Below are 25,350 nucleotides of genomic sequence, written 5' to 3'. Positions count from 1 at the left end.
TGCTAGATTCTTTATGTTATTGGCTAACCATGTTGCTGAAGGTTTGGTCATAACCAATGAGAATAATAAACTCAAGTGCTGGGCACAAGAGAAAAGAGTTCTTGCAGATTTATTGAGAATGAATCTCAACAGCAGTGTGCCATTGGTATATTTACCAATCATGAATGCACCTCAGGTAAGTGAGGTAATTGCTTCTACAACTCCTACTTCTTCCAACCCCTCTATTTCTTTATCTTCTAGTGTGGCCATGGAATCTGTGACAATGCTCCAACAGATTCCTACCAAGGTCACCAAAACTAAACTTTCAAAATCAAAGACAAAGAAAACTACCTCTGTTGTTTCTCAAAAGACAACAGTTGTAACATCTACCATTAACCCTGAGGGGAGTGAACAGGGTGTGAGTGGTGAGGGGAGGGGTGAACATCAAAGAAACCCCCAGGATAAGGAAGGAGAGATAAGTGCTTCCCAAGCTAGCCAAGCCACAGTTTCTCAAAAAGCTGTGGTGGTTGAAAGGGTTTGTTAGGGCGTAATCACGCACTAATATTCACGCAAGTATACGCGTTCGCAAGTAATATAGAATACTTTCTAGTTCGTTCCCTCAGAGACTCAGACTAAGTTATTGTCTAATTAAACTCACTAACCAATGTATGATTACTTCTCAATGTTAAGATAATAACACTTAAAATTGTTGATTAAATATTAACTATAATTAACTACTTAACTAACACTTCAATTTATCAATAATAAAACACTCATGAGATCACAACTTCATTATTACTTCCTTCTATAGCCATCATTATTACCTTTAGCATGTGACAGTGATGACATTAATCGAATAACACGAAACTGATAAAAGCCAACTTTCATTGTACTAATACCATTCTACCAAACATCCACAATTAAGATAGAAGTTGAATAGTCATCAATTATGTTGAGTTCCTATATGTCTACAGAAATTGACAATACAACGATTTAAGCACAAGTTATTCCTTTTGATTACATAGGGCAAATAAAACTGTTAGAATTACCCACTAATCATGCTCAACGTACATGAACCTATGCTAGCATGGCAAGTTCTAAATCTCAAGATCCACCGTCGCTTCACAAGAGATTAACACCCTATCTTATATGTTCGCGACGCATATAAGACGAATACGCACAACCAATACTAGATATCATGCAATCATCACACACTAAAGTATTAAACAATTAACTAAAGAATTCCATAATAAATCCGTTGCAACCCCATGATCACGATTAGCCCATAATAGAACTTATCGCCATCATGGGTTCATATGAAATCATGATAAACAACACAAGAAAATAATAACTAAACTAATTATATTAAAACAGAGTACGTCACAAGAGTAAATAAGTCAAAGCAAGAAAACTAGCATCCAACGTTACAACGAAATAAGAATCACAAGAAAATATGCTTCCTCTTCGTTGCGGTGTGCTAAATCGGTCTTCTTCCTTATCTCCTTCGCTTCTTGCGCAAAACACAATCTAAAACATAATCTCCTTCCTATTCTCTGTGAAAACGTCTCAAATCTACTTATATAATAGTCCCATAAAACTCAGATTACATAGAAGTTGGAAGCCAAACAGAAGTAGAAGTCTAAAATAATTCAGCTTTTTCCCCGACCCTGCACGGCCGCTCAGCATTTCTGCGCGGGCGCGCAAGGCTGCTGCGCGGCCGCTCAGCATTGCTGCGCGGGCGCGCAGGACCCTACTGGAAAAATTCCAGGTTTGCTCCGTTTCTTCGCCGTAATCTGACCGTTCTTTTCCTCTCGCAATGGTGAACACATGCCAAGGCTTATTCTTGATGATTCCTCCTCCGAAATGCAACTAATACCCTGAAATACATAAACACTAGAAAAACGCATCAAATACACAAAATACTTGATTTCAAGACACCAATTTAAGCCATTTTAAGACGTTCTAAGTGGTATAAAATGCCACTTATCACACCCCCAAACTTAAATCGATGCTTGTCCTCAAGCGTCACAGACTCAAAACAAATAAAAATATGCATGAATACAATCTATATGAAAATGCAACGATCCCCCTTACTACAATTAACCAACCAAATTGTCACATCTCAACGAATACAGTTAGACACTAAAGATCAATAAACTCATGCAAACGGACATACAGCCAGAAACGTGGTGTATGCAAATGCTTAACAGATATGCTTCGAAACTAGACCAATTACTATGACTAGACTATCCTCAAGGCAATCCTACGATTATACAAAGAATAAAAATTCTAGGCACAAAGTGATATACAACACTACAAGAACTCTGGAGCTTACTACGGAATCATGCTTTTTATTTACAACTCAAATGCTTATTTGACCGTGCAATGAGTGAGGTCCACAAAAGACTTATACAATGGTATCCATGTAACGAGCGTTAGGTTAGCGGATCCCAGACTCTAAAAGCCTTAGGTCACTAGGCACAAAGTCCCCTAAGAACTTAATAACTCGAATACCAAAGAGCCCACTCTTGATCAATTATGCAAAAAATTTTTTTTTTTCTCTGAGCAAGTGCGTTTCGCTCCATCTTGCTCAACCCTAGACTACTCGCATAACATGCGAGCCGGCTACTAGCCATTTGATGCCTAGCCACAACTAGCAACAAATTCCATTTTTACTCCATTTTTTTCTTTTTCATGCCTTTACCACTAAGAACCTATTATCAAATTCTAAGCATAATAAATAGATTATCCTCGAAAATAATCAGATCATAACAACAATCTAGCCCTTAAGCATTCTCTAAGACTTAGTGAAAATACAAGTGTTTCTAGCATGCATATCAACCTACACAATTTAATATCACTTTAATGCTATCACTACACTCGCATCAATATCACAATTCAGTCGATAAATTATTGCAAAAGGGATCATGGTATATGCATGAGCTATATGATATGACAAATAAATAAAGCTATAAAAAAAACTATATGGCAAAAATTATGCAACTATATGAACTAACTATCATGAATATGCAGCTATATGACACACACAAAATATTCCTTAACTACCACCCCCAAACTTAAAATCTTCACTGTCCCCAGTGAAGGTAGTAGAAAGGAACACAGGGTATACCTACTCGGAGTCATCATCATCATCACCCTCAGTGGGTGGAGTATCAGGCGACGGGTATGCAGAGTCCTCACCAAAAACTGGCCACTGGATATCAGCTCCAAGGCCTCGAAAAGCAGTCCCTAACGCAAGGGTGAGCTCCTGAGCAAACCTGCTCTGCGTCTCATACATGGCATCCATCCTCCATGAAAGCCTCCTATACTGGGCATCACCCATCCCAGCACCCTCCTGAGCTCTCGAAGAACCAGCCTCACCACGCCCTGGCCTAGCCATAGTAGCACCTCGTGCTGGACGTCCTCCTGGAAGACGATAACCCAGCCCATGCTCCTCAGGCTCATCACCGGTCCACTCCTGCATCCCATTCAGAGTGCCAAAATCTATCGGAGTTGCTGGCAACTGCAACTGCTCATGAGCCGGCCAGTTCACTCCTACTGCTCGGCATAGCTTCGTAACCGTGGATGCATAAGGGATGTTCATATGCTTTGCTCCCCTCAAAAACTTCAGAATTCCTTGGTAGATAAACTCACCAAGGTCCACATAGTATTCCTCATTCAGAATTCCCCATAGCAGCTGTGCTCTCTCAACTGTGACCTCGTGTGCATGTGAAGAAGGCAAAATATTAGCACATATAAATGCATTCCATGCACGGGCATACCTGTTCATGGCGATCGCCGGAAAGTGACGATACTCATTATTGGCTGGACTGCGGTTCCAAACTGTGCCCGGTCGATAGAGAGTCGCACAAATCAAATCCAAGTCAAAATCCTCAGCAGTCTTTTCATTCCAGTTCTACTCCTCGGGCTTCCTCTCTCGCTGTCCAATCACACGGCGAATCGCCGCAGGATGATAATCAACCGTCAGCCCACGAACTACAGAAAACCCATTCTTTTCAGCCTTCGCGTTCGCGTAGAACTCGCGAACAACACTCATCGGTACTGCTTCGGGTGACTCACAAAAAGCTATCCACCCCTTCTCTGCAATCATGGGCAACAACTCACCATCCCTCCCTGATGGTAAAAACCCCCTCTCCTTCAGAATCGGCTTCCCCAACAGCCTAGTGTACTCCTCCTCCGCAGTTCTGTCAGTTAACCGAGGCCTTGCAGCAGTACCCCTTGATGAATCAGCAGTAGGAACTGTGCTGCTGCTGTCAATAGTGCATGCTCTCTTGGGTGCCATTGATTTGTGAATAAAAGTGTGTAAGAACTGATTTTTGATGTTTATGAGAAGGTTTAAGTGTAGGAAGTTTGTGGGAGATATGTAGGATAGGTGTATGTATATATAGGGTGTGGAGTAGGTTAAATTAGATTAAAGTGGGGTGAAGGGATAAAATCATGGGGTAATGGGAAAAGAATTCGTGGGTTTATGGGATGTGATGTGTTTTTGTGTTTTTGTTTTTTTTTTTCTCTGAACTGTAAAAAAAATTTCTGGAACTCGACCCCTGCGCGGCCGCTCAGCATTTCTGCGCGGGCGCGCAGCAAGCTGCGCGGCCGCTCAGCATAGCTGCGCGGGCGCGCAGAGGGTCTCTGGAAAAATTTTTTTCAGCCCCTGTTTTCTGATTTTTTTGTGTTTTTGGATAGGTTATTAACTTCTAAGGGTTCCTGTAACAACAATTCATGGGTTGCCTCCCACGCAGCGCTTCTTTTTCGTCATTAGCTTGACGTTCCGTACCTTTCTCAAGTAGTCAACAAAATGGCACTAACCACCTCTCGGTTTGCCATGTCCCCATAGTAGTGCTTCAACTGCTGACCGTTAACCTTGAATGCTTGGTCCGAATTATTCTCAAAAATTTCCACCGCTCCATGTGGAAACACAGTTTTGACAATAAAAGGTCCAGACCACCTTGATTTCAACTTCCCAGGAAAAAGTCGGAGCCGAGAGTTGAATAAAAGAACTTGTTGCCCTGGCACAAATAACTTAGGATGTAGCTTCCTATCGTGCCACCTCTTCACCTTTTCCTTATACATTTTGTTATTCTCGTACGCTTGAAGTCGAAATTCATCAAGTTCATTAAGCTGAAGCATTCTTTTCTTACCAGCTGCATCTAAATCTAGGTTCAATTTCTTCAATGCCCAGTAGGCCTTATGCTCAAGCTCCGCCGGTAGATGACATCCCTTACCGTACACCAACTGAAACGGTGACATCCCAAGTGGAGTTTTGTATGCTGTTCTGTAAGCCCAAACAGCTTCATCGAGCTTTAAAGACCAATCCTTCCTTGACGGACAAACAACCTTCTCTAGAATGCGCTTTATCTCTCTGTTAGACACTTCCGCTTGACCATTTGTTTGCGGATGATAGGCAGTAGCTACTCGATGATTCACATTATAACGCTGCATTATAGAAGTGAACTTACGGTTGCAAAAATGCGATCCTTCATTACTTATGATTACCCGAGGCGTTCCAAACCTTGTGAAAATTTGCTTATGAAGAAAACTTAGCACTGCCTTTGCATCATTTGTCGGTAAAGCTTTAACTTCGACCCATTTTGAGACATAATCGACTGCCAGCAAGATGTACTGATTATTGCAAGACGAGATAAAAGGCCCCATGAAATCGATTCCCCATACATCAAAGACCTCGACTTCAAGCATCACATTTAATGGCATCTCATCCTTCCTTGACAAATTTCCCACTCTTTGGCAACGATCACACCTTAAAACAAACTGATGAGCATCCTTGAACAAAGTAGGCCAGAAAAAACCTGCTTGCAGAATACGAGCTGCCGTCTTCTCACCTCCATAGTGTCCACCATAAACGGTGGAATGGCAGTCTCGTAATATCCCCTCCGTCTCACAGAACGGGATACATCTCCTGATGATCTGGTCAGCTCCCTGTCTAAACAAATATGGTTCATCCCACATATACCACTTCACCTCATGCAGAAACTTCTTCTTTTGAGCGGATGTCAAATTAAGCGGCATTATATTGCTGACAAGATAGTTTACAATATCTGCAAACCATGGTTCTTCCTCCTGAATTACAAACAACTGCTCATCCGGAAAAGATTCATTGATTAACGTCCTATCTTGTGAAGTAGAATCGGGATTCTCCAACCTAGAGAGATGGTCAGCTACTTGATTCTCGGTACCTTTTCTATCTTTGATCTCTAACTCAAATTCCTGAAGTAAAAGCACCCAACGAATGAGTCTCGGCTTCGAATCCTTCTTAGAAACCAGATAGCGAATAGCTGCATGATCAGTGAATACTGTTACTTTCGTACCAAGCAGATAAGATCGAAATTTCTCAAAGCCAAAGACTATAGCCAAAAGCTCCTTCTCAGTAGTGGTGTAGTTCAATTGGGCCCCATTTAAAGTCTTACTCGCATAGTAGACCACATGGAAGAGATTTTTCTTGCGCTGTCCCAGAACTGCACCTACCGTATAGTCACTCGCATCACACATCATCTCAAACGGTTCTGTCCAATCTGGTGCTGTAATAACTGGTGTCGTGATCAAACTCTCCTTGAGAGTCTCGAATGCTGCCAAACATTCATCATCAAATTTGAAAGGCACATCTTTCTCAAGTAAATTGCACAACGGCTTAGATATCTTTGAAAAGTCCTTGATGAATCACCGATAAAAACCCGCATGACCGAGAAAACTACGGATTCCTTTCACTGAATTAGGTGGGGGAAGATTTTCAATGACTCCCACCTTGGCCTTGTCCACCTCCAGACCTTTGCTAGAGACCTTATGCCCAAGGATAATGCCTTCACGCACCATAAAATGACATTTCTCCCAATTAAGCACCAAATTAGTTTCCACGCATCTTTTGAGTACGGCGCGCAGATTATTCAAACATTCCTCATATGAGTGTCCAAAGACGGAGAAGTCATCCATGAACACTTCGACATTATTTCCAATCATGTCAGAGAATATAGCCATCATACATCTCTGAAAGGTGGCTGGGGCGCCACATAACCCAAACGAAACTCTACGAAAAGCAAATGTGCCAAATGGACAAGTGAAGGTAGTCTTTTCCTGATCCTCTGGTGCAATACAAATCTGATTATACCCGAAATAACCATCCAGAAGACAAAAATACTCATGTCCCGCCAATCTGTCAAGCATTTGATCAATGAATGGGAGAGGGAAGTGATCCTTCCTTGTGGCTTTGTTCAATTTTCTATAATCCATGCATACTCTCCATCCTGTAACTGTTCGAGTAGGGATGAGCTCATTCTTTTCATTTGTGACCACAGTGATACCTCCTTTCTTAGGTACACATTGCACGGGGCTCACCCACGAGCTGTCAGAAATAGGATAAATGATGCCTGCATCTAGCCATTTCAGAATTTCTTTCTTCACCACCTCCTTCATGATCGGGTTCAGTCTTCGCTGCTGTTCAACAGTTGGCTTACTACCTTCCTCTAACAGAATTTTATGCATACAATATGAAGGACTTATCCCCTTGATGTCTGCTATGGTCCATCCTATAGCCGATTTGAATTCTCTCAAAATCCTTAAGAGCTTGTCTTCCTCACTAACTGAAAGGTCAGCTGAAATAATAACAGGTAACGTAGATGAATCACCTAAAAAAGCATACCTCAAGTGTTCAGGTAATGGTTTGAGCTCCAAGGTAGGTGCTTCCTCTATTGATGGTTTGAGCTTCCCTTCAGCATTCTTAAGGTCAGAAGTACCAAGAGATTCAAATGGTATGTCGAGCTTTCGCTTCCATGGAGAAGCGTTCAGATATTGTAATTGCTCGTTGCTATCTTCATCATCGCTGTCAAAATCCCCCACTAAGGCATTTTCCAATGCATCAGACATTAGCATGTGATCGAGTTCTGAAGTAACCGCAGAATCAATCACATCCACTTTTAAGCACTCCTCATCTTCTGTAGGGAATTTCATTGCCTTGAATACGTTGAAGGTCACATCCTGATCTTGGACCCGCATAGTAAGTTCCCCTTTTTGCACATCTATCAAGGTACGGCCAGTAGCCAAGAAAGGCCTCCCCAAGATTATGGGAATCTTCTTATCTTCCTCAAAATCCAGAATAACAAAATCTGCAGAAAAGAAGAGCTTATCCACCTTGACGAGCATATCCTCAACTATGCCCCTTGGGTAAGTAATGGAACGGTCCGCCAATTGTAGCGACATGTATGTGGGTTTTGGATCAGGCAGATCCAGCTTTTTAAAGATCGACAAGGGCATCAGATTAATGCTTGCTCCCAAATCACAAAGGCACTTGTCAAAAGTTAGCTTGCAAATGGTGCAAGGAATGGTGAAGCTTCCTGGATCTTTCAGTTTTGGTGGTAACTTTTGTTGCAGAACAGCGCTGCATTCTTCCGTGAGAGCAACGGTTTCAAGGTCATCCAGTTTCACCTTCATTGAAAGAATAGTCTTCATAAAATTCGCATAACTAGGCATTTGTTCCAGCGCCTCAGCGAAAGGTATATTGATGTGAAGTTTCTTGAACACCTCCAGAAACTTCCCGAACTGTCTATCCAGCTTTTGTTGCTGCAATCTCTTAGGAAAAGGTGGTGGAGGATAGAGCTGTTTCTCCCCTGTATTAGCCTCAGGCAGAGTGTGTTCAACAGTAGTCTTCTTTGGTTCCGCCACTTTCTCCTTTTGCTTAGATTCTTCATCTCTAACTTCAGCTTCGACTTCTTTTGCCTTTTCAGCATCAGCTACTTTTCCAGACCTTAAGGTAATAGCCTTGACTTGCTCTTTAGCTTCCTTCCTGCCTGGTACTTCCGTGTCACTGGGAAGAGTGCCAGGTTGACGATTGAGCACTGCATTGGCTAATTGACCGATTTGATTTTCCAAAGTCTTGATAGAAACCGCCTGACTCTTGCACAACAGCTTAAGTTCCTCAAAATCAGCACTAGTAGGTGCAGCTGCACTTCCCTGTTGAGGATATGATTGCCTTGTAGCATACTGCTGTGGTTGCTGGAATCCAGGTGGGTTAAACTGTTTACTTACTCCTTGCTGATATGGTGGCTGAATAGCATTCTGATTATTTCCCCAGCTGAAATTTGGATGATTTCTGTTGTTAGGATGATAGGTCGCTGGCATAGGCTGCTGTTGTCGCTGATAATTATTCACATACTGAACAGATTCATTGACAAGAGAACACTGATCCGTAGCATGAGAACCTGCACAAAGCTCACAAACCATAGCTATTTGATTAACTCCATACGTAGCCAAAGAATCAACCTTCATTGATAGCGCTTGGAGCTGGGCTGCAATAGCGGTGGCTGCATCAACTTCCAGAATACCTGCTACCTTGCCAGACGTCATCCTCTGAGTTAGGTTTTGATGCTCATTTGCAGCCATCGTCTCGATAAGATTATACGCCTCAGTATAGCTTTTAGCCCATAAGGCGCCTCCAGCTGCTGCATCGAGCATGGGCCGAGATTGGGCCCCCAAACCATTATAAAAACCAGTGATTACCATCCAATCCGGCATTCCATGATGTGGACATTTTCTCAACATTTCCTTGTAGCGTTCCCAAGCCTCGCACATAGATTCTGTAGGTTGCTGCGCAAACTGAGTAAGAGCACTCCTCATAGCAGCAGTCTTTGCCATTGGATAAAACTTCACCAGAAACTTTTGCGCAAGATCTTGCCACGTAGTGATGGACCCAGCTGGTTCAGAATGTAACCAGTCTTTAGCTTTATCCCTCAGTAGGAATGGGAAAAGCCTCAACTTGATAGCCTCATCAGTCACGCCATTATACTTAAAAATGCTGCAGATCTCGACAAAATTCCTTATGTGCATGTTGGGGTCTTCAGTTGCCGCTCCTCCAAAAGAAACAGAATTCTGCACCATCTGAATAGTGCCCGGCTTGATTTCAAAGGTGTTAGCTTGAATAGCCGGATGAAGGATGCTTGACTGAATGTCATCAATTTTAGGCCGAGAAAAATCCATAAGAGCTGGATCAGCTTGAACAATACGATCTCCCATGTTTACTGGTTCTTTCTGCTCAGTTCCTGAATCCGAATCCTCAAAATCTAACTTCTCCGGAGTATCAAGAACTTCGTCTTTCTCCTCAGCTGTATCTAAGGTCCTCTTGCGAGCACGAGAACGAGTTTGCATAAACGCTTGCTAAAGTACCTGAAATACAACCGAAAAGAGTAATTAACTACTACGTCCTAATCACTGAGTCCTAATGACCAATGATGGTAAGTACATAAACTAAACAAATACGCCGAGTCCCCGGCAGCGGCGCCAAAAACTTGTTAGGGCGTAATCACGCACTAATATTCACGCAAGTATACGCGTTCCCAAGTAATATAGAATACTTTCTAGTTCGTTCCCTCAGAGACTCAGACTAAGTTATTGTCTAATTAAACTCACTCACCAATATATGATTACTTCTCAATGTTAAGATAATAACACTTAAAATTATTGATTAAATATTAACTATAATTAACTACTTAACTAACACTTCAATTTATCAATAATAAAACACTCATGAGATCACAACTTCATTATTACTTCCTTCTATAGCCATCATTATTACCTTTAGCATGTGACAGTGATGACATTAATCGAATAACACGAAACTGATAAAAGCCAACTTTCATTGTACTAATACCATTCTACCAAACATCCACAATTAAGATAGAAGTTGAATAGTCATCAATTATGTTGAGTTCCTATATGTCTACAGAAATTGACAACACAACGATTTAAGCACAAGTTATTCCTTTTGATTACATAGGGCAAATAAAACTGTTAGAATTACCCACTAATCATGCTCAACGTACATGAACCTATGCTAGCATGGCAAGTTCTAAATCTCAAGATCCACCGTCGCTTCACAAGAGATTAACACCCTATCTTATATGTTCGTGACGCACATAAGACGAATACGCATAACCAATACTAGATATCATGCAATCATCACACACTAAAGTATTAAACAATTAACTAAAGAATTCCATAATAAATCCGTTGCAACCCCATGATCACGATTAGCCCATAATAGAACTTATCGCCATCATGGGTTCATATGAAATCATGATAAACAACACAAGAAAATAATAACTAAACTAATTATATTAAAACAGAGTACGTCACAAGAGTAAATAAGTCAAAGCAAGAAAACTAGCATCCAACGTTACAACGAAATAAGAATCACAAGAAAATATGCTTCCTCTTCGTTGCGGTGTGCTAAATCGGTCTGCTTCCTTATCTCATTCGCTTCTTGCGCAAAACACAATCTAAAACATAATCTCCTTCCTATTCTCTGTGAAAACGTCTCAAATCTACTTATATAATAGTCCCATAAAACTCAGATTACATAGAAGTTGGAAGCCAAACAGAAGTAGAAGTCTAAAATAATTCAGCTTTTTCCCCGACCCTGCGCGGCCGCTCAGCATTTCTGCGCGGGCGCGCAAGGCTGCTGCGCGGCCGCTCAGCATTGCTGCGCGGGCGCGCAGGACCCTACTGGAAAAATTCCAGGTTTGCTCCGTTTCTTCGCCGTAATCTGCCCGTTCTTTTCCTCTCGCAATGGTGAACACATGCCAAGGCTTATTCTTGATGATTCCTCCTCCGAAATGCATAAACACTAGAAAAACGCATCAAATACACAAAATACTTGATTTCAAGACACCAATTTAAGCCATTTTAAGACGTTCTAAGTGGTATAAAATGCCACTTATCAGGGTTACTAGCATATCCCTAGCTGCATCCTCCCAAAAGGATATAACTATTGAAAATAGTTCCCAACCAGGAACACAGAACAAACGAGGGAGGGACAATAAAGCCAAATACTCACCAACAAAAGCCTTTATTAGAAGAAAGAGAGCCAGAACCCAATCTTCTACACAGGGTGCACACACTGCACAAATACATCCATCTGTATCTATGCCTTCTCAAACTCAGTTTGATGTGGCTCCAACAAATGTGGAGTCACAGCCCCATTCTCTCACAATTAACACACATCAATCACCACACACTTCTTCACCATCTCTAGATGTGGATATGTTATTCCCATCAATTCCTGATTCACCCTCTTTACAACTCAGGGAGGAGCCCCACTCAAATACAGGTGATCATCATCTTTTAGATGATTTGTTGGATCACCCGCAAATTCTTTCAGATGTAATTGAAGGATCTGTGTCACCAAAACTCATATCAATCTACACAGATTCAACAGTTATATCACTTTCAATTTCAACTTCTTTTCCTTCTTCAACGGATATCACTCATCCGTTGACAAGTGGTTGTTCTTCAACGGATAAGCTTAACAGCAGTTATCCGTTGATACCATCAGTTTCACCTTCAACGGCTATTCCGCATCCGTTGATGGTCTCTAAACACATAACTGAAACAATTCCAAGTGTAGAAGACTTGATTACTGTACAATCACTTCTAGGACTGAGGGAAGGGAGTGACAATTTGAGTGAGAGGCTGGGTTGCTCCCAGGCAAAAGGAGAGATTGAGAGCTCAAATATGCATGCTATTTTTTCCAGCATGGCAAAAGTAAGTGAGAGGAGTACCACCTTAGTAGGTGAAGGTGAGGGAGTGAGTTGTGTGAGCCAGGGGGAGCCCCTGATGCAAGAACATAGAGAAAATGAGAGAAAGGCAGGTACAGCAGATATAAGGATGGAACCAGCCATTGCTAGTGAGTCAATGATTGTGAATGATGCTGAAAAGGAAAGACAATTTCAGCAACATTACAAAGCTGTAATTGATAACATTTCCTTGGATGCTGACACTTTTACTCATCCTGTTTCAGCCTATCAATTATTGGTTGCACAGGGCAATGTGGAGGCAGAAAAGACACTACATCTAGTACATACAACAGCATCTCTTCAAAGGGACAAAGCTGCTATTAACAAGATGCCTTCAACAGCTGGTGAGTCATCTGAAGAATTTGGAGTAAATTCTGATGATGATAACTTTGTTTCTTCTGATGGAAGCATGAACTTAGGGGGAGATGAAGGCCCAAGTTCTATTCCAAATCTACCTGAATGGGCCTTATCAAAGGAGTCTACAATAGGGCAATTCAATGTCTCCTTAGTCAAACAAATCAGTACTATCAAACAGGCCATTCAGAAAACTTCTCATGCTGGTACAAAGGCTATCCTTACAGCTCACTTGGACTCACTGCATCTCATGAAGTTGCAGCAAGTAAGACAGAATCTGAGTGTGGATGAACTCAGAAAGGATATTGCTGACTTGAAATCCTACAATTCTGAAAAATTGGATTCAGTCATGCCTAATGGTACAATGCAGGACATTTTGTTGAGATTGAAAAAGGAATCACATACTGAAAAGAGGTTGGCCAAATTGGAAGACAGAGTTCAAGTTATTGAAGATTCTGTGGCCACCATTCTTCACAACCAACAATCTCAAACAAATCTACTTATGCAGCTGGCAAAAGCACAGGGATTGACCCCTCTCCTTGATGATAACAAAAAGGGGGAGAGTAAAAGGGAAGGGGAAGGAGAGCCATCTACAAAACTCCAAATATCTAAAGTGCTAGTTCCTGCCATCACTACTTCTCCAATCATTCAAATCAAAGGAAAGCCTGATGGAATTGATTTAATCCAGCTAGCAGCAGCTGAAATTCAAGTGAAAGAGCAAAGGAGGAGAATTGATGAAAGGATGCAACAGTTGTTTGGCTCTACACAAGATAAATCAATATCTGTGAAACATAGCACAAATGTTGAACCAATCAATATGGAGCACAAGCCAGAAAGGAGAAATAAGGTTGGAGAGACTTCTTTCAAGAATCTAAAACCTATGGTTCTCAAGCCCAACACTAGATCCAGCAAGGACTCCATAAAGAACCCTCTAGACTTTGCTCAAATGGAAGAAGTGGACTTTCCTCTTCCAAAGCCTGATGAAGACAAAGTTTTGGGTGCTAGCATCATAAAAGACAAGGAGACCATGGATGAGGCAGTAAGGAGAAACATGGCTATTATCTTTAGAGAGGGAAAGAGCATATGTGTGATGCAAGGACATCCCAAATTCTCAATAGCCAAGAGGGAAGAAACCAAAAGGTTAAAGAAAGAAGCTGAAAAACTCAAGGCTGACAAAAGAGCACAAGCAAAGCTTGAACAAAAGCTAAAGTCAAGTCTAGTTGAAAATGAGAAAGGAATTGAAGTCAGGGGTGAAGACAAGATTGCAAACTTAGATGAGGTTTTTGGGAGTATATTTGGTGAAAGTATGGAGGAAAAAGAGGAATGGCAGAAGGGAAACAGGAGAAAGGCCAAGGCACATAGAAGGAGTGAAGGCAACACTGAAGAAACTAAATCTCTACCTTCCATACCTGAACCCTTTGTTGCTGATCCCACTATAAACATCCATGGTGAACCAATCATCCCAAAAGAGGAACCTATTGATTGGGACACCATCAATTTGCCTACCTTTTTAACCACTCTTCCACTACCAAAGAAACAGAAAAGAAAATCCAAATCTACACCTCCCCTAAACTCTAAGAAATTCACTCAAAAACATAAACCTAACCCTAAGCCACCCATTTCTAAAGATGATTATGTTCACATCTGTGACATAAAAGAAATTTCAGACATTGAACTCTATCTGGATGAGCTGGAGGATGTAAAGGGAATTGCTGCCTACAGACAGCTACCAGAGAGATTGGTGTTCAGATACAAAGGAGCTGGGGAAAGAACATGGCCTCTCTACAGGATTCTGAATGAAGGCTACTCTACCTTGATTAGAGTCTTTTCAGCCATACAAAAGGATTCTGGCTTTACCAGGACTGCCAAGACTGATATTCTCAACAAGATTTCCAATATAAGGAAAACTTGGAGGGAGCCCAATGCTTTGCCCAGAACCTTACTCATTCAAGAAAGGGGAACTACAATTCACAAATCACCTCATTGGTTGATGGAATTCAGAGATGATAAAGGAGTCAGAAGATTTTTCAGACTTGAAGACCAACTCAAGATTGCCAGCAATGAAACTCTCAAAGAAATACAATCTAAGTTGGATATCAGTGATGAAGATGAAGCTGAATTCTTCAGACAACTCCAACTCCAAATTGAGGAAAATGACAAGGGGCTAGGAAAGAAAACCAGGGAACAAAGAAGAAAAAGATGATTTGCTCAGGCTAGAGGAGCACCCTTGGAAATACTGTAAATCTTCAATTACCTTCTAGTACATACACTTTTGCAGCACTTTTAAATTTCTACTTAGTTTCAGTTCATATATTTGTTAAATGTTTTGTTATCATCAAGTTAACCTTGAATTTATGTCTACAATTCTTATAGACATAAATAGGGGGAGATTGTTAGGAATATATGTGCATTAGTTTGATGATTTGTTTAACAAAACACTTAAGTAGAAAACTAGTGTTTGTAGCCTCAACGGATAAGACCATTTTGGCTATCCGTTGATGGTGTAGCTTTACTTAGAAATAAGTCTAGTGTTGTAGCACATTTCAGTCTCTGAATTTGAGATATAATTCTTAAATGTTGAGGGAAATTATAAGTCATGTTGACTACTAGAGGATATGCAGATAGGAAGGCCAATTGTAAATATTTCATGCCTTGTAATTTTGTATAAATGAAATGGTGTCAACGGATAACTTAAAGACCTTCAACGGATGAGAAACAAAGCTTCAACGGATGTCTCTAAAGCTTCAACGGATAACATCCTTCAACGGATGAGTGCATCAATGGATAGAGCTTCAACTGCTAACACATCAACGGATGAAGCCATCAACGGATGAAGGCTTCAACGGATGTTCTGTTAGATAGCAGTTGACAAGTGGTAGTTGTACCTACAAACAGAGGCACATGGGTTGACAGAGACAACTGAGATGTGGTAGCCTATTTCAGGAACATTAGAAAAAGCAGCCGTTCTACTCTAGTATAAAGAGGCAATAGTCAACAATACACTGGAGTAAAATGGAGAAGAAACAAGTGGAGAACTTATTTTATTATTGTACTTTTTATCTTTGTCTTCACTTGTAAACTTGGTAATATATAAACCAAGTAGCAGCTAGTAATTAGATATGAATTTTTCCAGAACTGTTTAAAAAAATCTTGAGAGAAAAATTATCTAGTTTGTACTAGGATGCAGCTGTGATCAACTTCTTGAATCACAGATTTTATGAAATACCATCTCTGGTGGAACAACAATCCACCAGAAAAGTTTTTAAGGTCTGTTGTGTTCTTTACATTAGTGTTTGAATATATATCTGTCTGTATTAGCTTAAAGCAATTCATACACTTGTTTATCTTAAACACATAGCCTTTGAAACTGCTCAAAACTTGAAAAAGTTTTGAGATTTACATTCAACCCCCCTTCTGTAAATCTCATTGTTAGTTCATTAGGAATAACACCTTATCATCTAATGATTTAGGGGGCAGTTATCTTTTGAGATCATTATCTCATGAGACATCGAAACATATCATTTCTTTATCTCCTACATCCTAAAATGATACAATATATTATTAATGTATGTACTCCGACTAGGTCGATTAATCTTTTCAATCTATCTTTATAGATCTTGATCCCTAATATATAGGTAGCATCTCCTAAGTCTTTCACCGAGAAACTATTTCTCAACCAAGTCTTAACAGCTTGTAGAGAAGGTATGTCATTCCTTATTTGTTATATGTCATCTACATATAATACTAGGAACGTCACATGGCTCCCACTAACCTTCTTGCAAACATATGGTTCATCTTCGTTTTGAATAAAGCCAAACACTTTGACCGTTTTATCAAAATGAATATTCATTCTCATTGAGGCTTGCTTCAATCTATAAATAGATAGAAGCAATTACAAACTATCTTAGCAAACTTTGGATCGACAAAACCCTCAGGTTATATCATATATACATCCTGTTCAAGGCTCCCATATAAGAAAGCAGTTTTGACATCCATTTGCCAAATCTCATAGTCAAAGTAAGCAACTATTGCTAACAAAATCCTGATGGACTTGACCATAGTAACCGGTAAAAAAGTCTCATCATAGTCTATACCATGAATTTGTTTGAAACTTTTTGCCACTAGTCGCGTCTTATAGGTCTGTACTTTACCATCCATGTCAATTTTCTTCTTGGAAACCCACTTGCACCCTATAGGTTATAACCCCTCGAGTGGATCAACTAAAGTCAATACTTTATTTTGATACATGGATTCCATCGCGGATTTCTTGGCCTCCAGCCATCTCTCGGAGTCTGGACTATTCATAGCATCTTGGTAGGTGTGAGGCTTATCCTTATCCGTAAGCATCACATCACCATCTTGAGTCAAAAGAAATCCATAATTTCTCCCGGACTCATGATGAATCCTACTAGATCTACGAATAACATGTGTTTCCTAAACAGGATTACTTTTAACATTTTGATGTACATCTTGATCTTATTTCAACTCTGATTCAATGTTATCATGTGGTTCTCGATCTTCATCAGGATGTATTATCCTCCCACTGATTTTCTTATAAAGTAGTTCTCCCTCAAAAAATATAGCGGGCCGAGCAACAAACACTTTGTTCTTGAAAGGATTATAAAACTATACCCTAGTCTCACTTGGATATCCCACAAAATAGCATATATCTAATTTTGGTCCAAACTTGTCAGAGGCTAAACGTTTTACAAATGCTTCACGTCCCCAAATTTTCATAAATGGCATGCTATGACATTCATCACTCTATATCTCATACGGAGTATTTTGAACCGCTTTAGTCGGAACTTGGTTAAGTGTATAGGCAGCCGTTTCTAGAGCATAACCCTGGAAACTGAATGGAAGATCTGTTTGACTCATCATCGATCGCACTATGTCCAACAAGGTACGATTTCTCCTATCAGAATCTCTATTCCATTGAGGTGTTCCAGAAAGGGTAAGTTATGATACAGTATCATACTCCTTCAAGAAACTCTTGAAATTGAGGTTTAAGTATTCTCCTTCACGATCTGATCGTAAAACTTTTATACTTTTCCCTTGTTTTCTTTTCTACTTCGGCCTTATATTCTTTAAACATTTTAAAAGAATCAGATTTGTTCTTCATAAGAACCACATATCCATATCTACTGAAATCATCAGTAAATGTTATGAATTAGTATAAGCCACCCCTTGCCATCATACACATTTGACCATATACATCATTATGTATAAATCATAATCATTCGGTGGCCCTTTCACCTGATCAGGTAAAAGAAGCTTTTGTCATTTTGCCAATGAAACAAAGTTCGCATCTTCCTTATGATTCAAAATCAAACTTATCCAAGTATTTATCTATATGTAACTCAGAAATGCATTTCTCATTAATATGGTTTAACGACAATGCTAGAGGTAATGTTTGATTTAAGTCAACTTATAACATATAAATTGTTAACTAATTGTGCAACATTATAAGTCTTATCATTGAAATAGAATAAACAACTATTGTTTATTTAATTAAAATGAAAACCTTTCTTGTCTTGACCAGAAATTGACTTAATGTATCCCCTAAAGGCAGGCACGTAATAACAATTTATCAAGTTCTCAATCTCGCCTTATGGGCAACATTAGGTATCGAGTTCCTTCAACTAGAGCAACAACTTTTGCTCCAATTCTAACCCTATACCTGAAGCTTGACCATTGCTAGTCTTCTTCTTTAAATCTTCCAAATAAGCTCGACAATTTAACTTCCATTCATCCAGTTATTTCCAAAGAAATGACAATTATCTCCTTTAACAACACCACTATTAGGCTTCAAAAGCCCTTTGGGATTGAACTTTGGTTTGGCACCGAATAAGATCAAATCTTCACCTTGCTTGTCCACTTTCCTTTCCCATTTGCATTTCATGTGTATATCATCAATATAGATGTAATTCATGCCTTTACCGTGTTATTTTCAGCAGTTCTAAACATGCTTAACAACTCAGTGAGTGTTTTTTCTATCTCATTCCTTTTGTTCTTAACAAACTGAGAATAGAAGTTGTTCAAAGATCGTTTGATCAAATCAAGCTGAGTCTCTAGACCATTCTTGAAACCCAAAATATCAAGATACATATGCCTATCACCTTTAGAACATGTGGTCCAACCGGATATGATTCTCCCATTAATGCAAAAGTATGGTGCCTTATTATTGTCAAATCTTTTTGACGAGCCTATCGTTCAAACATCTTTTGAAGGTGCTCAATCATATTATAAGAATCATTATGCTCTTGTTGCTTCTAAAGCTCCGCACTCATAATTATAATCATGAGACATGAAACATCAGTTGCATAATTAATTTGCTTCTGGTAAGCATTTTGTTCTGCACATGTTTCATTTTCAGCTAGAAGAAATAAGGGAGGGGTTTGAGTGACATCCTTGAACCCGAGGACAATCCTCAAGTTCCCATGTCAATCGAGGAAATTATTTCATGTCAGCTTGTCCTTCTCAAGAACTATTACATAGAGAAGTTATTTGTGTTATTTGTCATTTGATATCAACAATATTAAAGTGCATAAAATGACTTAGTCTACAGATGATCATTAAATTATGTTCAAGGGATTATTCATATATATATTCACAATATATATCTCCCACTATTTTTATCAAATCAATATCCCTAACTATTAATTCGAAAAAAATATCTTTTATATCCTTTCTAGTGAGCCAAGATCCATATTTCATCACGGGTTAGGTCAGCTTTGGCTTTTCTCCTAAAACATGATTATTTAGGTAGACAATATTTATCAATTATATCAACTATATAACTCTTGGATAGCTTGGCGGAACAACATTTGTTCATATTTACCTAATAAATCTCGCCAAACTCTATGCCTCTAAGTTCACAATCCTATTGTGGTAACTTAGTTAAGTCAAACCCAATAGTCAAAAAGTATCAATATACTTCAACACATCTCCCACGATAGATGAGTGTACTTCGCTTTGGTGAACCCACTCCTGGTCGATCTAGGGGTGAACGTATTGGACTCATTGGAAGGCATTTGATCAACTTAATATTAACTTTAGGGTTTTGTTAATTTTAAAATGATCATGATCCCATCATAAAGAGATTCCCAATTTTTCCTTGAATAAATACTTCAAATCAATATTCGTCAATGGTTTGATTTTCAGGTAGTGAGGGAGTCACAACGGTCTCGCTTAAAACCCACAACCTTACAAGTTCAATGAACTCGCTTTTGACAAAATCGCCCCATGTTAGAAACAAAGAAAATTTATATTTTATTCCGTATTTCATAAACACGAGAATCTCATAATCGTTTGTTCATTTTAAAATCTTGAATCGTTACAGATTTTATCTTGTTTAGCAAGCATGGCATGGGTGTCGTATCTAATATATACATCCTTAATCTAATTAAGCACACATCTTTATGAACTACTCTATATATACATTCATCATGTGCGCATATATATGTAAAGTGCAATAAATAAACGCGGTTCGTTATGGCTTCATTCAATGTGATCTTTATCAAGCTAATGACAAAGATCTAGGTCAATCTAAGGTGGAAAATAAATACAGGCTAACTATTATATGTCTTCTTTCTTGTATTGCTTCCTTGGATGGCCTCCGTGTGGGATTACCCTTGATCTTCAAATCTTCATGTATATTACAAGAATGAAATATGAAAACTAATCTAATGAACTTACAAGAAGAACTCGAGTTATATTCGAGATTTAATAATTACAAGATTAAACGACATGCAAGCCGTATTTAAAAAACCAAAACCATTAACCTAAGGTCATAAGCCATAACCATCCGTCATGCTCAATTAACACAAAATAACATGTTAAAACACATAATCTGTTACGTTCAGACGCCTAAACGACGTCAAACGCCTTACAGATCAGTCGATGATAGCTTTATCTATCAGTTACGTTCAGATGCTCGATTCCATATGAAATACTGTATTCGTTCGCCAAAATCGGACACCGGACACAGATTTCAGCAAATCTGTTGCATCCGATTCAGAATCGTATCAAATACGATTCTTATAATAAGAACAAACACAAAACATGTATGTATCAGTATATATACAGATTATATAATCATCATATGATTATACAACTCTCATGAATATCATATATTCAAAACATATATATACATACGCATATATAAACATAACAACATGTAAAACATACAAAATCACATACATAACAGTCATGGAATATTGTATACATGTTATCATCATAAAACCAGTAAACACATAAACGAATTAAACATTTTTCGCAAGTAGCTCTGATGCCATTGTTGGGTTTCGAGCACATAAACGCAACGGAAACAATAATTAAAAATATAAAAAATTAGAATTTTCGAAACCCGCCGCATGATCCATGCGAAAAATATATATTTAATTCGTAGATCATATTGTTTACCTTAAGAAGCTTTACCAATTGGTTGACTAATGGAGATCCAAAGCTTGTTCAATCACCACGTATCCCGCTCTCGCGATCTACGCTCTATCGGTATCCACACGAATGCTTAAACTCAAGGATTGAATGTGTATTAGCACAAACTCGTTTCTTCTTGCTCTCTCCATCTTCTCCCTTAGTGACTAGGGTTTTAGTAAAACTCTTGCTTGCAAAATCAGCCACACAAGAGATATTATATAGAGAGTAGAAAAACGAATTATAACTCTTAACTAATTAGGAGTTATTATTACTTCGAAATTCCTATTTGTACTATAATTAAGTCTCGCTTAATTATTTAACAAATAAATTTCATAATTAATATTAGTAAATTCGAATATCAATATTTATCTAATTAATTAAGTCATACTTAATTAATATTATAAAAAATTCGAATTATTTTAATATAATTTAAATCCAATTTAAATTAAATAATCTTTCAAGCATTCTTAGTGTGTGACCCTATAGGTTATTATAATGTTGGCAACGAATTTTAAATCTAATTTAAAATCGTAAACAATGAGCGGCATCTAGTAATACATCATTACTACCCAAGTAATAATAATTGAATCGGTGATCGATTAAACCTTTTGTGAATAATGTGCAATGTAATATAATCCCTTTAACCCAATATTATATATTAAACTAGAGGCATGTAATGTGTCATCCTCATCATAGTTTAATCCAAGTTTTCTTGATCAATGAGTAGACTATCCTATCAAATCAACATTTGAGCGTGGCCACGAATTTCATAGTCTAACTCACACAAGAGACCAATAATATCACTCATAAAATAGGAGGGTTAAATCTCATCTAGATCATTCGTATTTCTCGTAGGATTCATAATACATCCAATGTCCACTTTTATCATTACCTGGTCAATGATAACTTTTAATAGAATCAATATATATTTATTCTCGTATAGAAATATAATGACTTCAGGTCTATGGACCATTACATCATTATCACTGTGAGAATTACTTATGACACAACAGACATGAAAAATCTCACATTGGGTCTGTCCAGCACCATGTACATATACATCTGCCTGTGTTTTTTACTTTGGTATCACTATACCTATAATTAATGAGATGTGATCATAAGTCAACAAACACACCAGTCTTAATGCATTATTATTGTCCCTTAATAATAATACTCGACTAGGGACCTTTAGGAATATTGATACTATTCTTATAATCTCATTTCTAAGTCACGTACTTAGAGATATAGAATTGCATATCATATTCCAAGAACATTTATTAATCTAACATTTATATCGCAGTAAATTAAGAATTAATAAATTATAAAGAGAATAATCGATAGAACATAAATATTAATAATCCTAATGTCTTAAATTAAAATATCATAGTGTTGTCTCTAGTGCACAAACACTAACAACTACATCCTTGGTGAGCTCTCGCTGCAATAGCCCCGAGGGCAAGTATCACCAAGAAGTACGTTTTGGCTTGATACTTGACATACGCCAAGGTACGTAGGCATCCGACAGATTCAAGTCACGAAATACAAGCGAAGCCATTAAAAGTCGAAACTTATCAAACCCTAACGTTAAATACACGCAATAAATAAATACAAGTTATTTTATCCATAACAGCCGGGAATCTTTCTATCCGACAAAACTCCAAAGTCAATTCCATTTATCCAAGAAATTTACTCGATTAGTCCCTTTTTTAGCTAGATCGTTAGTTGTCTATTCCAGTCCGTAGAGATATGCATAATCTGAAGATTTAGGAAATAGTTAACCAGAAACCTGACCTCATCTTTTAAAGCATGATGATCATATCTCACAGCTTTTGCCTTAAAAAACGTTGATTCAGGAATCTTTGAATCAGTACATATAATGCCTTTTACATTACTATTGAAAGAATGCATTTTGAAAAACAAGTGTTTAACCGCCTTAAACTGTACATGTAACGGATCCATTGCTGAGCATGGGCCAGAAAAACATAGCAACATGGCTTGTTAATCTGGCTAATGAACCCTCCTATACCACCTTTATTACCAACCCACGCCCCATCACCAAAAGCAAACATGCTGTACTTTGAGAAGAGTCTCTCCACTAAGTCTTTACGACACTCCAGAATTGCATTTTTAATAGAAGTAATAGGATCACAAAACCAAAGGTTCGTATTTCTGGAAGAAATAAACTTGGACTGCATACCCCAGAACCTCGTCTCTTCTTTGATTTTGTCCAGCAAATACACCACATCTGTAATCTTATTCTGATGAACAAAAACATTCCTTGTTATCCATATATGTCACATTGTAATTGATACAGTGATATGAAAAACTTTTGTATAGGACGAAACCTTGAAGATATTAAGAATCGATGAGAGAAAGTTATCTACTGGGAACTGCACATTGGATTGTACGCCCCACCAACCAAAAACTTTTGACCAAATATCCCCTGCCATCTTACACTCCCAAAGGACATGCTTCCAATCCTCAATCCCATGCAAACATTGCTTGCAGGTTGTATTCAAGATTAGAATTCTACGAGAAATAAAACTGAGAGTAAGGATAATCTTGTAGTACGTTTTCCATAAAAACACCTTAACTTTGTGTGGTTTCTGTTGGAAAAATAATCTTAAACTTGTTTTAATTATTTTATTTATTTAATTATTTGATTGTTTTATTTTAAAATAAACATTATAATCAGTTCATTGTAATGCATAAGACTTAATCATTTGGTTGTTTAGAGTTTTCAGGAGCAGTGGAGTCAAAATAGAAATGCAGTTGCTGATTTTTTAGCATCCATTCACTAGTAGTCAGCCTATATATGATTTACATGTACTAGCTTTAATGTATGTGATAAGATCTATCATTTGTTTTTTCCCAGTTAACATATATTTTTCCCGATTAACATATATACAAATAGTATATGTGTTCAAATGTCAGCTTTATGTTTTCTACAGTATCTTGATTTTCCATAACAATTTCAGTAGCTCATCACCTTATCCTTCATTTACAATCAATCTGTAGCATTCTCCTACCGAGAATGACTTATTATCCATCCATACCAACTTGTCTTTCTTGTTCGATAAACAAACTGATCGAACCATTGCGTTCATTCTAGCCAGTTGAACTACTTCCCATCCTTATAACGAACGACACCAAAAATAGTTACTAGACATTATGAATTCCCAATTAGTAATCACCAGAAATAAACTGTCATCTCTGAATAAGCTAATGTCAAATAAATTACTGAATTGACACAAAGACAAATCACCCGTCCAATTATGCTTCCATAAACTAATGTTTATCCCATTACCTACTTGCCAGTGAATATTCTTATAAGATAACCATTGTTTCACTTTGTCGTTGGACGATAATTTCCAGATATTGCTAAACATACCACTCATCTGAAAATTCTGTTGCACTTGCCCACACGCCAACTGACTGAGATATTTCTTATGAAAAAACTCTACCCAATTGCTAGATCTTTTAAGTTGGAATAACCACCACCATTTAGCTAGATGAGCCCAAGTTCTTAACCTTCAAGTCGTTTTGACCTAAACCACCATTACTGGCACAAACAGTCGACCACTTAATAGGATGCATCTTCCTTTTCCCACCTGAGTGATCTTCAAAATCACCCCATATAAAATTCCTGCGAAGCTTGTCTAGATAAAGATTACACCTTTGGGAGTATGACACAAGCTGAACCAGTAGGAAGGGATGCTATTCAACGTAGCTTGCGTAAGCGTCATTCTCCATACCAAATTTAAAGACGAGCATTTCCGATTTCTAAACCTGTCCTTAAATTTGTCTACTAGTGGTTTCCAATACTTTTTAGATGTATTACAAGCTCTAATCCATCCCCCTAAATACTGGAAAGGCATTTTTCCTTGTTTACATTCAAGAATCTTGAGACCCTGAGCAAGTTTATGTTCCTTGTTATGAGCGTGATATAAATAACTCTTGCTAAAGTTGATCCGCAGTCCTGAAA

The 25,350-nt window shown here is 38.4% G+C and overlaps 1 non-coding gene across 1 annotated transcript; it reads left to right on the top strand.

Moving 5' to 3' along the window:
* Positions 1 to 9,514: 9,514 nt before the first annotated feature.
* Positions 9,515 to 9,621, top strand: LOC141679725 (small nucleolar RNA R71). Its single transcript, XR_012558169.1, has one exon. It is a non-coding gene; the product is annotated as a small nucleolar RNA R71 (small nucleolar RNA).
* The last annotated feature ends 15,729 nt before the right edge of the window (positions 9,622 to 25,350 follow it).

This window comes from Apium graveolens, chromosome 1, assembly GCF_009905375.1.
Source record: "Apium graveolens cultivar Ventura chromosome 1, ASM990537v1, whole genome shotgun sequence".
In the NCBI taxonomy this organism is placed as follows: domain Eukaryota; kingdom Viridiplantae; phylum Streptophyta; class Magnoliopsida; order Apiales; family Apiaceae; genus Apium; species Apium graveolens.
The sequence above is the reverse complement of the archived record's forward strand: the minus strand, read 5'-3'. Positions and strand labels throughout refer to the sequence as shown.